Consider the following 14897-nt stretch of genomic DNA (forward strand, 5'->3'; position numbering starts at 1 on the left):
CTAAAAGATTAAAAAGTTCAGTGTAATAAAGTTTAAAAATATGCAGAGGTATAGTTATAAGTATTTCATTTTATTTTGAAGAGTTCATGGTCGTAAAAGGAAGTAGTATTCCAGAGTAAGTTAAATACTGGTCATTCATTGGTTGAAGTGGGTGGGATCACACAGGTGTATGTAAAGAAAGAGAGAGAGGAAGTAGAGTGTGAGTAAAAGTCATGTAACTTGACGAATTGCGTAACGATGTATGCGCAGTGTTTACAAACAAATGTGTAGCGGGTGTCTGACATTATCTACCCGACAGTCTTGGCCAAGATACTCATGCTACATATTTTCTGCGAGCAGCTGAAGATACTTCTACTCGAAGTTTGTTGTACAGTTGTTCACGTTTGTTTGTTTATTAGCTCATTAGCCGAACGTGTGTTGTTAGCATTCATTAGCACAGTGAATGGACTCATAGCCACTATAGCTAACACACGAGTGATTTATTAGCATTCATTAGCACAGTGAATGGACTTATAGCCACTGCGTGGCTAATCCAGTTTATGCTAAAGGCTTTAATTCATCGTTTCGACGTGAAAACCCTGAGGATTTATTGGACAGTGCAACGAGCTACTAAGTCAACATTCAGAGAGACTTTTCACTACGTGGGCCGGACCCGCCATCTTGGGACTTCAGCGTGTATCCTGTTCCTTCCCGGAGACCGAGACTGGTATAAACTGCATCCTGCTCCTTCCCGGAGACCGAGACAAACTGCTGAATGGAGTCAGACTTCATGACCAAGGTACCACATTTTATTTTGTTGCTCTTTGAGTGAAGCAGCCAAATAGTTTTGGGCCTCTCCGTTCACAAGCGCTGAATCAGGCCTCCAACGGGGTTTTATTTTATTTTATTTAAATACCTGCCGGCTTATGTATAGTGTGTGTGCTTGGTGAATGTGGGCCCACAAATTTTGATATACATTTAAATCAGAGGAAATCTAAATTTCACTTTGAGTGTATTATTTTACATTGGAAGAGAGTTATCGCCATAAGTCAGTTATTGAAAGAGACTAAATATTATTTCATTGTTTACATAATTCCAGTGTAATGTTTGGTTATTTCTTTCACTTGAGGTATTTAACAGTGGATATCAGTGACAGCTTTGTTTAAAGGAGTGATACACCTATTTCATTGCAGTAGTCTTAATTCATCAGGTAGATTACAGTGCATAGATTTAATACAAGGGTTAAGTACAACAGAGCCTAATAAGTGTGTTACAGTTCATTAACAGTGAATAAAGTGACCCAAGACAAATACAAAAGTGTATATAAACAAAAGAGAAACATTTAAGTATTTAAGTTGATGAAAAGAACTCAGGGTCCTTCCCTGATTAGACTAGGGATAGGTGGGCTACAGGTAGATGAACAAATTGCAGTTTGTAGTCTCATTCAGAGACCCTCATGCATCTGTAGCTCCTGACTAGTAAAACCATATCCTCCACCAGCCAATAATATATCTTGTTTAGAAGTTGATAAACCACTTGACCTGTTGCACTCCTAATTAATAAGAAGCATCTTGTATTCAGTAACGTTCTGTCTCTGTCAGTAATGTTATCTGATGTTAGCACTTCTTGGAAGAAACATATTTCTGGACTACATGCATGGACTGGGACTAAGTTCAAAGTTTATACCAGCCACATGTCCAGCCTGCTGATCTGTGCGCTGCACGTCTGGCAGTAAATGTGTTTGTGTGTGTGTGTGTGGATGCTCTGGTGCACATTTCAGGCCGAAGGGCTGTACTCCCACAAGCTTCAGCCACTGTGGTTCAAGGCTCTAAGCTCTGCCTCTGCACTCGAGGCGCCGAAGAAATGTGTTTCCCACAAGGGATTCAAAAACATAACAAGAAACAGGAAGTAATTAGATTTATTTAACCATGACCAGTGCCTTTGCGATCAGTTATTATTCCTATCAGTTACAACATTTTGGTGTCCAGCTTATTTGTAATGGTAAAGATATGAGGTTGGTTTGATTCAACTCCATACATCTTTACAATGTAGTTCATTAGAGCAAGCAACAAAAGTCTCCTGTTTAACCACTTTACCTAAACCACTCATTTGGAAGTGAACCTAAATAATGAAGACGTGTCAATGAATTATTCATTTCTGTAGGGAAGGTCCACTGCATTTTGCAGTTATACTTCCTTGTGCATGGAATACAATGGTTTATTATAAAAGAGATACATTTTCCTGTGTTTGTGCCTCCTAATACTTTGAGTGCTTTACAGACTAAAGCTGTTAAGATAACTATAAGGGCTCAAACTATGAAAATATGACACAGCTTCTAAAATCATGGCGCTTTCTTTCAAAGAAAGTTTTTCTAAATGACCAAAATGGAACCACTAGCTAACCTTTAAACTCTATATGTCAATGATTTTTTTTTTCTTGTTGAGAGTTGTCAGTTTGTATCAAAAACTGACAACTCTTCAATAGTCTTGGTACCTATAACAGATAATTAAAAACTGTTGCACTAAAGCTGTTTATAATGGGAGCGAACCCAATAATACCGGAAAAAATGTTAAAGTTGCCAACAGGTATGTGACCTTTGCTTATGTTTTCAATGTCTTATTGTTCTTTTACATTCAAACCCCAGATGTTTACTTCTGCTCTCCTCTGGAGTCAAAATTAGTTGCAGAAATTCTTGTAAAGCCAAAATTTAATGTTATTAATTCCATAAAAACACCTCTCAGTGTAAATGTCTATGCATTATGCGGTGAAGGTCTACATTTGGTTTCAGTGTTTGTTGTTTCTGTTGGAAACGTGGCTGCTGCTTATTCACACTCTCTAGTTGTGCGCTGGTGTTTTTCTAGTGGATGCAAAGCGACCTGTTTGGTTGGAGAGGACCAGGGGCGTTCCTGTTTCATATGCAGATAGAGGGCACCTCAGAGGGAGGGAGGAAGAAGGCTTCCTCCTCCTCCTCCTCCTCCTCCTCCTCCTCCTCTTCTGTAGGTCTCAACTCTAAGAGGACGAGACAGTGAGGGAAGCTTCAAGGTGGACCTGTGTAGAGGATGCATGGATGCTACTTTCACCACACAGACACACACACACACACACACACACACACACACACACACATATCCATGATGCTAACTCCCAAGGGCCTCAGAGTAAAGTCATACACTAGCTTTCATTGAGGCCAGTGGCGGATGGTGGATAAAGAAGAAAGCCGACGCGGGGATTTGAATAATTCTGCATCATACACACACACTGCATAACAAAAGGTGAGAACAGAAGAAGACATGTGGATTGAAACAAAAAAAAAACATAAGGAGAAGAGAAGGAAGCTGGTGTTTCAGAAAACAGAGAGAACTACATTGTGAAATGGTTGAAAAATTAGAAATGAGAATGAATTCAAAGTCAAATGAAATAGTATATATTCATTCACCTATTCCATGTTCATTTAAATGCATTCATTCAAGAAACATTCAAACATTCAGCCATTCATTCATGCACCCAGATATTTATTCTTTATTAATATATTCCTTTATTCTTGTTTTCAGTGTTTTATTGAGTGATCAAAACATTCATTCATTCATTCATCAAATAAACATTGTTTCATTTACTTATCCACTCATTCTATTTAAAATGATCCCTCAGTCATTAATCTATTGATTCATTAAAGCATTCATTCATTCATTCATCCATCTATCTGTCCAGTTTTTCATTGTTCCCTAATTTATTCATTCATTCAAGCATCCATTTATTCCCTTTTAATATATTCCTTCATTCATTTGTTTTTAATGTTTTGCTCAAAAATAAGTGATTCATCAATGTATCCATATCCATGTCATCCATTTGTTTATTAATGGAAACATTCATTTATTCATCCATTCATTCCTCTCTAATCGGTCGTTCATTTCCCCTTCATTTATTTATTCACCGATCAGTTCCTTCATCAAACATTTACCCATTAATGGAGACGTTCATTCATGCATCCATGTATTCCTTCATATCCTTCACTTGCTCCTCTGTTCATTTCATTATTTATTCATTTGTTCATTACATTCATCCCTTCATTCATGGATTCACCCATCTGTTGATGTTTTCTTAATATGTTCAGTCATGTGTTACTTCCGTCGTTCATTCATTCATCAAAACAGTCAACCAATCATCCATCCAACTATTATATTTTAGTTTTAAGGAGTTCCTTCATTCATTCACTTTTAGATATGTTCATATGTCGTCTTTCTATGTTAACTAATTCGCTCACTCATCCATTTAACCACCTCAATCGTCCATCACTTCCTTCATTCATTCTATCATGTATTCATTCATTCATTCATTTTTCCTTACATGGAGACTATCCCAGCATGCACCGGGTCCCCTCTCCCCACACTTCAAACATACAGTATGTGTATGGTGGGGGGGGGTCAGCAGCAGACCCGCGCTGCGGTTAAACTGCAACTTGTTCAACTCCGTCTCATCTCCATGTGGTCTCATGACTCCCACACAGTCCAACCCCTCCGCTGTTCAATTACAGCGTATTAACTTCTCTTTTTGGCTCTCTCACAGAAAGTGCTGCTGCAGTAATTGCGATACAATGTAGTAAAAAAAAAAAAAAAAAGAGGAAAGCGTGTATTGTCATAATTACTAAAATGTGGATATTAAAATGTGAGTTCATTAAGACTCAATTTAAGCGTTTCTGCAAATCACAAGACGCTGTATTGTACAGAAATTGATATCAACAAAGGGTAATCACATTTTCAAAATTGAAATATTACCACCTATTAAACAGTAATCTCATCAAGTGCTGATATGTCGGAGATTACAAAAGCAGAATGTAGGGTCTCCAATGACTGTAATTAAGGCCGACCCATCCACTTACAAATAAAGGCTATAAACCCATTATTATGTGGAGAATTAGAGGAAATTCTCTTTTCAGAAATGAGTCAAGAATGGAAGTATGATTACCCTTTTTTTTCCTCTTTTACTTGGTCTTTTTTAAATCACAGCAGAGGGCTAATCTTTGTGCAGCCACAGACAGACAGAATAGCAATGGTGCCCCGGAGAAATGTGTTGAATAAATGGACAAGGCGGGAGGATTGTGAGGTAGGTGTGTGTGTGTATGTGTGTGTGTGTAAGGGCAGGGCACCCAAAAGAATGCCATTTTCTTTTCTTCGCAACACCCCTTCTAATAAAAAAAAAGGCAAGGAATCTGATGGAGTTTCTTTAATCACAAAGGAAAGGATTTGGCGTCTGCTTCCTTCTGCTAATTTATTCATTCAAAAGTCTTAATATCTGTGCAGCGGGCGAAGGATCACACAACACATGCTAAGCATTTTCCCTGCCACTCAAGATTTTTTTTTTTCTTTTTGGCTTCATTAAAAAAGGTTAGAGATTAGATTTTTTTTTTTTTTTTTCTTCATGAAAGCTTCCAAAATGTCAATTTTCTATTAGCAGGACAGTGAAAACGCAACAAAAAGACTGTGTTTGATGAGTTCAGTAAGGCAGTATGTGCATGTGGGTGGGTGTTGGATGGGTGGGGGGGGGGTTCATAGGCAATATGTAGACAATTCACTGGAAGTACTGACTGTTCTATTTGCTGTTAAAATATGTTGGAACTTTTAGTTTCTCCACAAAATCACAACACAGCGGGCTCCACAAAAAGCAGTAAAACACGCTAAGCTACTAAAACATATTTCTGTGCGTTTCGCCGACCGATTGCAGGGTCAAATATGTCCAGATGTATTTGAGAAGTTTCCATTTTGAGTAAGGAACAAAAAAAAAGAAGCGAATCCTACTATGACTGTTTATGTAGCCTCCTGAGCCGCCAAAAATCTGCAGGGGGGCAGCTTCCGGAAAGCCGGCCAATCAGAACAGAGCGGGCCCATTGGAGGGAAGCCATAAAGAGACAGGAGGTAAAATGGCCTGTTTCAGAAAGAGGAGCTGCGTGAGGGACCAGTATAAGAGAAAAACGTCTTTTAAACTGTACATATAAATATAGACCTGGCGATGTGAATGATACGTCTCCTTTAAGTTTGACAGGCTAAGAGGCAGCTTCAAGCACACTGCAGATGTGAAGCTGCATGATGTGAGTTGTGACAGTTTGGTCATTTGGTAACAACACAACTGGACCCAACTAAGAAAGAAAGCTAATGTTAGCAAGACTCCCTCCTTTCTATAAACCTAATGCACATTAACAGTGCAACAGGAACTGAGGATTACTGAGCGGGCAGTGAAATAACATGAATGAGAGGTAACATCTATTGGAAATGAGTGTTAGCAAGATAGGCTAACTAGCTTACACTCTCTGAGTGGAATACAAACTTAACAGAATGTCCTTGCAAATGTCTTAAAGGGACAGATGGCTTAAACTAAGTGGACTTATTAAAAAAAGGGACAAAATCTAGTGTACACAGAAGAAGTGCCTTTTTGAATTTTTGCTGTTGCCACTCAGAGAGTCTTAGTAAATGACTGCCTTGCCCTGGTTCCCCACAAAAAAACACAAGCGCACATACATGAAGAGCATTACACATGTCTAACTTGATAATCCCATCCTTTTTCTGACATCCATTTTTCTATATAGTGACATTGGTGATATACGTAACTCCTACTGCTAATGCTGGAATGTTATTGAATGTATGCCATAAAATGTATTATGGACATGTCATTTCCTTCACTCACTAATCTTCCCTCACCCGACACACCCATTGTTGCCACATGGGACTCATAAGAGGAAGCCCAAACAGAGCCTTCAAACCACTCAATTGCCATAAAAGTAGCACTATTGAAAAGAAAAAAATAATATTTACAAAAGGTTTCGTTTGTGTATTTATACATGTATTAAACAGTAATGAAAATTATTTTAAAATAAAAATCATAAAATAAAAGTCTTAAAAAATATTAAACGATTCCATTTATATGAGCAGATGTTACCAATATTTTATCACACAACTATGACAAAATTCCAATATTGGAATAGGAAAAAAGATTCATTTAGTTGTTCTAAACTGAAGTGACATTTGGTTTGGATGGTGATCAGTTATCAGTCATTACTTGTCCAGCACCTTCTGAACTCAGCACACTGTCAATCTCAATCTACTCAGATGAGAGGAGGGGCCGATTCATTGGAATATAGCTGAACTTTTCCTCAGTGAAAACTGTCCAAATGGTACAAAATTAGCCCAAAGTACTACAACAGGGTTTTTTTTTTTGTTTTTTAACCCGCTCAATTGAAGAAAGTAGACCAATGGGGTGGAAAAGCAGCCAATCTGGCAACACTGAAAACACCACTCATTTTCATAGGTTTTCAAATGCTTAATCTTTTCAATCTGTGAAAATATAGAAGCTGTCAGCTATTTCTCATAAACTATTATAACAAAAGTTTCTCAGTAAACAGGACATGTAGTCACAGAATCTGTTTTACATTAACAACACCTAGTTTGAGTAGTTATTCATATGTCCTGGGGGTTTCACTGAGCAGTAAGTCATGTCATCATCTGGACCATTTCTTGGATTTGTCTGGCTTTTCGTTCACTTGGCTGGTAAAACCTGAGCTTCATACTTCTGAAATATCTGCTTTACCTGAAAACAAAACCGAAGTGGCAAAAAAAACGAAAGTACAAAAAGGTGATGATCTGTTGAGACAGGCCCCATGAGACTAGTGTTTCTCTCACAGACAATACATACACAGAGATGTGGCCTCCAACCCCCACCATCCTCACACACACACACACACACACTCACACACACAGCTTACCATCACCCATCCAGCAGTGAAAGAATGATTCATTCCAGACTGCTTTTATCTGACCTGAGCCAAGTGTTCTACACACTGCGGTCAGGCCTGCCGAGCACTTTCTCACTTAGAGATTTCAGCGTGTGTGCATGTGTGTGTGTGTGTGCATGTGTGTGTGCCCTCTGCCTTGTTCGCCGGCCCTTCTTACAACCTGTCTCAGAGATAAGAACCGTTGCTTTTTCATTTCAGGAAACTCTCCCTCTCTGTTCTTCCACTCGGGAGCAGAGCGCTGAGGACCGGCGAGGCTTTCCGACTTCATCCTGTCAATACGACGGGATAAGGAGTCCAACTGAAAGTTCATTAATTCCTGGGTAACCTATGCCTGGGCCAGGCTAATACCCCCCTCTGCTCTATTGATGTTGCTGTTCCCAGGGTGAGAGAGCAGCTTTAGGCATGCAGCACACACACTTCTCTCTCTCTCTCTCTCTCTCTGTCTCTCTCTGAACATTTCTTTCCACACCTACAACATTTACATTTGACACATAGAAACTTACATGGAGGCAGAGATGCTTATGATGCTATATATATATATATGTACTTTGATTCTCAGTGTAAATATGATGCCTTATAGCTCACTTTTAATACTTTGTACTCCATACAGAGCACTTTGTGACTCCTGGTATACATATTATACATATTGTAGGTGCCAGATGATGAAAATGTCATCATCCATAGGGCTCTGAAAGCTGTGTGCTAAATTATTATTGACATCTGGAAGCCCCTGAAAACTTTAAAATAACATTTTTGTCTTAACAATTTACCTAAATATTTTGTATTCTTGTACAATGTAAGGTTTATTTGCATGTAACTGTCCACATGATTAACCAGTTTCAAAATAATAATGAAAAAATGTTGCTACCATACCATCGAAGTATTGGGAGACCTAGTTTCATCAAAATATCAGTGTAAGTACTTACTGTAACAACAAAATGTAGTCAAGCTGTGCATGTGATAATTACAATATAAAACATCATGAATAGACGTACTGCTATACGTACCTCAACAACTCAAATAACAACATATAGGCCACCTGTACATCATAAAATAATGAGATTGTAGCAATCAACAATACAAATATCAATCAACAATAACTATAAATGTCTCAGGAGCTTTGTATGTGCATTGGGCCTTCTTATTTGCTTGAGCTAGACACCTGGTATCTTTTCAATGCTGCAAATTCATTAAAGTTTGTAGTCAAACTCTGAGCTGCTGAAACTCTCAGGATGGAGTGAAGGTGACTGTCAGTGAGATGTTGTTCTTCATGACAGAGAACAGCTACTCGCACAGGTACGCGCTATCAAACATGCAGAGCACCCGGGCGGCCTGTAGGCGGAGTTCGGACACTGTCTCTGGGATGAAACGGGAGAAGTGGCCTACCCCAACAGAATAGCACTTGGACTTCAATGTGCTGTTACACCGGAGTTCTATGAGCTCATCGGTATGCTCACTGGTGTGCTGTCCATATCAATGGAAATGTTCAAGATTAAATTTCTGGCTCTCAAAGTCAGCAAACCATCTTGCAAATTCACTATGAAGTGTTTTCAGTTTCTTGGCAGAACTACCAGTGCGCCAGTGCGGGGATGTCGCCACTGACACCAGATTAAAAACTCTGGTATACTGCGAAATACAGAGAGATTAACCTGGCAGTGATAGGCTGAATCAGCATTGTGTGATATTGTTTGGCAAGGGCTTGAATGTAACGGATGTTCATTTATATGTAAAAGTCCCGCACTCCAGCTTTAACATCCAGAAGCTCATCCGTAACATCATTTGGAATCCACTCCACGGATGAAAACTGACAACTGGGCGTCATCCGTAGTGTCAGTACTCTCATACACATCCATCATCTTTTACGGTGTTTTGTCTCATAAGGCCTCCTTATATTATATTCATCACAGCCACGTCAGCCCCACAAACAAGACAAAGGGGTTGTGGGTAAACAGGTATCCAATCTCCCATCTGTCTTGGAACCCCTTGATTTCACAGTCAACCTTTCTTTTGGCCACTTTATTTATTTCAAGCTAAGTTTGCTAAGTTAGCTAGCTAACTATCGTTTTTAATGGATAACCATGGCAACATCTGGTGCAGAGCCACTGTCTCAGCAGGAGATCTGATTGGTTAAGAATGCAGGATGTTGCTGGGATTTGGACAATATTCAGTAAAACCTTTATTTAGACAGAGTAGACCATTGAGAGTAAGCTCTCTTTTACAAGGACGCCCTGATTACAATACAAATATAAAATATAAGAGACAGTAAACATAATCTGCAAATATAAAAAGCAATAAGAACAGATAAGCAATGTAAAACTTAAGAAACAATAAAAGCATTATATAAAACATAAAAGTTAAAGCTCAATTAAAACATACGCATTCACACTGCCCTATGTCGGCTAAAGAGATTTTAAAAAAAAAAAAAAGGGATTAGCTCATCTAATTTTACTATCTTCTGCAAGTTGTTCCATAAAATCATCTCTTGGGCCAGAAAAAAATGTGCTTCAGGCCTGATGTGGGCCGCAGGCCTTGAGCTTGACACATGTGGTTTAAAGCATTTATACGGGCCATTTAAAAAGACAGTGTAATTAATAAGGCCGCGGCAGGTGTTGTTAAAGGTGCCCACAACCACAATCTGCTAGGAGGTTGGACTCAAAAACAAGTGAATAAATAGAAGATTTGGTTTGATGTCAAGAGAGGAAATTTTTGGATGTTAAAAATCACTCATGCTAATTGCTGACAGGAAATCGGGGGCACACTGTGTGGTCGGATGAATGAATGATTACAGTGCTTCAGATGGTCAAAGGCTACAAGAAAAATAAAGTAAGTCTTGCTCATGAAGAAGCTATTAAAATACAATGTAACTACTGCAGGCTGCTAAAAATGTCTGTAAACAGGTAAAAATGTGAAAATTTTAATTCTAGCCATATATGAAGGAGACCGGTGGTGGAACCATTGGTTTTTAAGTGACTTGTATGATTCTATATCTCCTGGACAGCATTATATTATTTTATTTCTTATTATTATGTCAGAGAACTTTGGCAGTGTGTTAAGAAAAGTGCTATACAAATAAAATTATTGTTATCAAACTGCACTTAGAACACTCACCCTGGTTTAGTCTCCACACTAAGAGCCCATCGGAGTGCAGAGCTGGTGGTTGTGGGCTTATACAGGGGGAGCGCAGGACCTCGACCTCCGGGGTCATGTTCCAGGAGCCAATTCAAAAGCCTGCATCTGTTGCTCGGCTTTCCTGATGAGGGATAACAAAAGAAGAGAGTGCCAGTCTGTGCCCCACACCACCCCTCACCCCCACCCTTGCCACCCCATCAGCAACAACACAGGTCTGTGATTTGTGATAAGAGCAAAGAGCCTGACACATCCCGTCACTATTTCACTTGTTTTACAGCTGCTAGCTCACACTGTGCAGGGAGTACGAGAGAGAGGAGACTGAGAAAGGTAGAGTGAGAGATGTGTGTAATTCTAATTGAATATTTTGCCATGTTTAAGAAGTTGGTTTGTTCAAAGAAAGACACGATCAAGTGAGCATTACAAAAAAAAATATTCAGTGTATGGCCTTTTTCTGATCTGCAAATGCTACACTTGAGATGTGGTGAGAAAAACTGCAAGGATTATGGAAAGATCATGATTAGGTTTAAAATACCACTTTTTTAAGGTTAGGGAGCCTTTGTTGTGTGAATAAGTATTTGGTTAAACTTGTAATAACTGATTCTTTGGCCACTTGGGGCAGCAGAAACAGGTCGTGAACTCAACATGACATATCATAACCTTTTAAAATGATATGTTGAACTTTGTTGTTTTTGCTTTCTACCAACTCCTGAGGGAAATATCTGGCTCTCTAGCTGCTAAATACTCCACTATGCTCACCAGTTAGTCACTAACTGTGTCTGTTTACCATTTGGTGCAGGTAGCGTACGGTAGGTTTTTACAGCTTTTTCACAGAAAACAGCTACCTGCTGCGGCCGAAAATAACACTTTGAGAGCACTGAGAGTGAACCAAAACAGTAAAGTTGCAGCTACACAGCTAAACAATGAGCTGAACTTCTATAAAGCTTTGTAAAGCCGAGGAGAGCTGCAAAGTCGGGTAATAATTCTTAGACATTTTGGGCATAAAAGTGCGTCTCCAGGTGTGAGGGAGTGCTACTGCATGTGTAAAAAGTCTTGTGTCTCCAGAGGGAGATGTGTGAAATCTGATAAATTGCCTCAAGTGATGAACTTGCGTCGGTTGAAGCTGAAGATGACAAGTTTGAAAATGCCAAAAACTGGGAGTGTGGAGTTAAAAAGGAGTGAGGTTGCCAGACCTCTGTAACTTTTCATCTCTGCTGGAAGCTAGCAGCTCCTGGCCATTGTTGCCAACTCTGAAGTCTAAAGCCTACTTGAAAAGTCATGAGATGACATCACGCGTAATAACGTAAGCACATACTGTATTAGATTTTAGAAAATGAAAGTCAAGAAATCAAGTCAAACTAAACTTAACTGACTCTAACTTGCTATATCATTAGCTACTGTTATTTTTTATGCTGCTATTGTTTCATCAATAGGCATCTAAATCTACCTCTAATATCCAAAGACAATTTAACGCTGGCTCCTGTGTAGACTGTGGAAGTGGAACTGTGGAACCACTAATAGAGAATAAAGTCACTCTTGTAAACTGTAACCAAGATAAAACTTAAATAGTTAATATAAATTGTTCAGAATAAATGCAAACAATAAGGAGTTTCCCCCACATACAATGGGGATCAGTGATTGGTCGTTAGTTATGCACATTCAGAGCTCAGTCACGTCTCTGTCTGGCTGATGATTGGACGACTGAATATGCCGCTGCACTGACCCACTCATTGTCCAGAGACATCAGTGCTCATTCACTGAGATGTACTCCCTTCAAGGCATTAACCGCTACTAGCATAACACACCAATTGAGTTGCATTGTGGGTAAACACCTGGTTTTGACAAGAAAGAAGAATGCAGGGAATAAAAAAAGATGATATCTCTGATTCTGCTGCATTGATTTTTAAAATATTTCTTAAAAACTGTCCACCATGAGTCCAACAATGTCATAGGAGTACAATGCTGAACTGCTTGAGTACTCTTTAGAGCATTTCAACAAATGACTGATGCTGTTGTTTTTCTTTGGAGAAAAGTCTCCCGCCACACTGGAAGAGAGAATTCCACTCTCCTCCAGCAGCTGTCTCCACAGAATTTACAGTCCTCATTTTCAACATCTCTTCATTCACCATCTCTTCCAAATGCAGCAACTGCAGCATAAATTAGCAAGGCAAACTGTTTTTTATGGAAGTTTCTCTTTTGGTTCAGAAACACAAGTTTGTGTTCTTGCAGGATTTTGGGGTTTGTCAAGTGACAAAACTGTTACAAGACTGTAATCACAGTCTCCTACTGTTGGTGTCTGGTGTGTTCTCCTCCATTTACTCATTCAATCTGCACTTTTTCCAGACTGTCAGGTCTAATAATATCTGTGTATGTTGATGGATGTAGTGTGTTTGGGCTGTCCAGGTTTTGTACATTTCAGTCATCTTAAAATGTGTTCCCAGCTTTACTCAACACTCCTGCACAAATTAATCAAACTGTAATGATTATGTTTGTCTTTTGGGCATCATTTTTTAGATCCAGCTTTACACATCCAACTCTAGCCAACATTATGAACCAGAGAAATGAGCGCTGTTGAGATTTAATAACAAAATCAAAACTATCAAGTGTTTCTGAGGCCGGACCCCTTCTGATGCTTTCACATCACATCATATCGTGAGAGATTTCAGAGTCTTTAAAATTGTGCCATTGTGTCAGGTGTGATCTTATGAGATCTGTAACCATGACCTCAGTGACACTGATGGCGCAGTCATTCAAGGAATTCAGAATAGCCGCTAAAAAGCAGCTAAAAAACAATGATTTCAAAAACTCTGCTGCAGCCATTAGCTTATCCAACCCCAAAAGTTATGGAAACAATATGTATGAAAATGAGTCGGTGAGTCAAAATCCTCTCCTCTGCAAAGTGTTTTGTCCCATAAGCAGCCTGCTGTTCCTAAACTGATGAGAAGCTTATCCTGGGTTTGCGGGCCAATAGACTGCCATTTTGCTTCTTTCTTAGGGGTGTCCCTACTTTGCGATGCAGAGCTGTTTTAATAGTTTCCCGGTGCAGTTGGCATGGTTACCGGTGCAGAGAGACAGCGACTTAAATCTGCCAGCTGAATCTCACCGAACCTACTATAATCTTTGGACAATCTCTGTATTAACATCCAACTTCTGCCCCGGCTCTCCCTCTGCAGCTTGTTTCCCCGCCTGCTGCACACCTCAGACCAGCACAAAGAGGGTTTTTTACTCTAACAGGATAAAGGCTGGTAAAATGGGGGTTCCAACATCATTACCTATCAAAGCCTTCCTTATTGCCCCTGACCCAACACAAGCCATTTGTCTTTTTAATTTTGAAAAAAAAAGAAGGGGGGTTGAGCCTTAGTGTGACAGGCTACCGCAGGCTGTAGTGAGGTTTTGATACAGGGAATGAGAATGGGAATAATAAGGCAGGACAAGGGGCTCTGGCGATGGCTTACTGGCCCTCTATGTAAATCCCTGGAACGTGTGGGGAAATGTAGCAGGCAATGTGCTAGTGTAAGCCCTTTAGCGGCCGCTGGCCCTGATTAAAACAGCACATTAAGATGCCACAGGCGCCTGAAAGACATCGGCCAACCCCACAACCAAACTCTGGGTTATTTATTAGCCGGCCCTGCTAGTATTGACTGGTCTGAATTAATGTGCTCTTTCCTCTTTTGCTACTGTTGATGTGTTTAGTGCTACAGCCATTTGTAATGATGCTGGCCACTCCTCATGACCTCAGTTTATATTAAGACACAGCATGTGTGTGTGTGTATGTGTGGGGGGGTGAATAGGGATATTCTGATATGTTGCATATCAGTGTTATTGGACAGGATTAACCCCAACTTTAACCTGCCATTTAAAGTATGAACATTACATGGCACTGTATTCATCATTCATATTTGGATAAGATTCTATTAAAAAGGACTAACAATAAAGTGATTGTTACAAAATCATTTTTACTCCCTCCCTTGGTTTTATTTTCATAGCTCTGACCATCATTTCTATCAGTTAT

General features: G+C 39.5%; 1 long non-coding RNA gene across 1 annotated transcript; it reads left to right on the plus strand.

Annotated features, from left to right (window-relative positions):
- Positions 1–744: 744 nt before the first annotated feature.
- Positions 745–9280, plus strand: LOC122998340. Its single transcript, XR_006407396.1, has 3 exons — positions 745–778; positions 4983–5079; positions 7958–9280. It is a non-coding gene; the product is annotated as an uncharacterized LOC122998340 (long non-coding RNA).
- Positions 9281–14897: the final 5617 nt, after the last annotated feature.

The sequence above is a fragment of the Thunnus albacares genome, chromosome 15 (genome assembly GCF_914725855.1).
Source record: "Thunnus albacares chromosome 15, fThuAlb1.1, whole genome shotgun sequence".
Lineage (NCBI taxonomy): Eukaryota > Metazoa > Chordata > Actinopteri > Scombriformes > Scombridae > Thunnus > Thunnus albacares.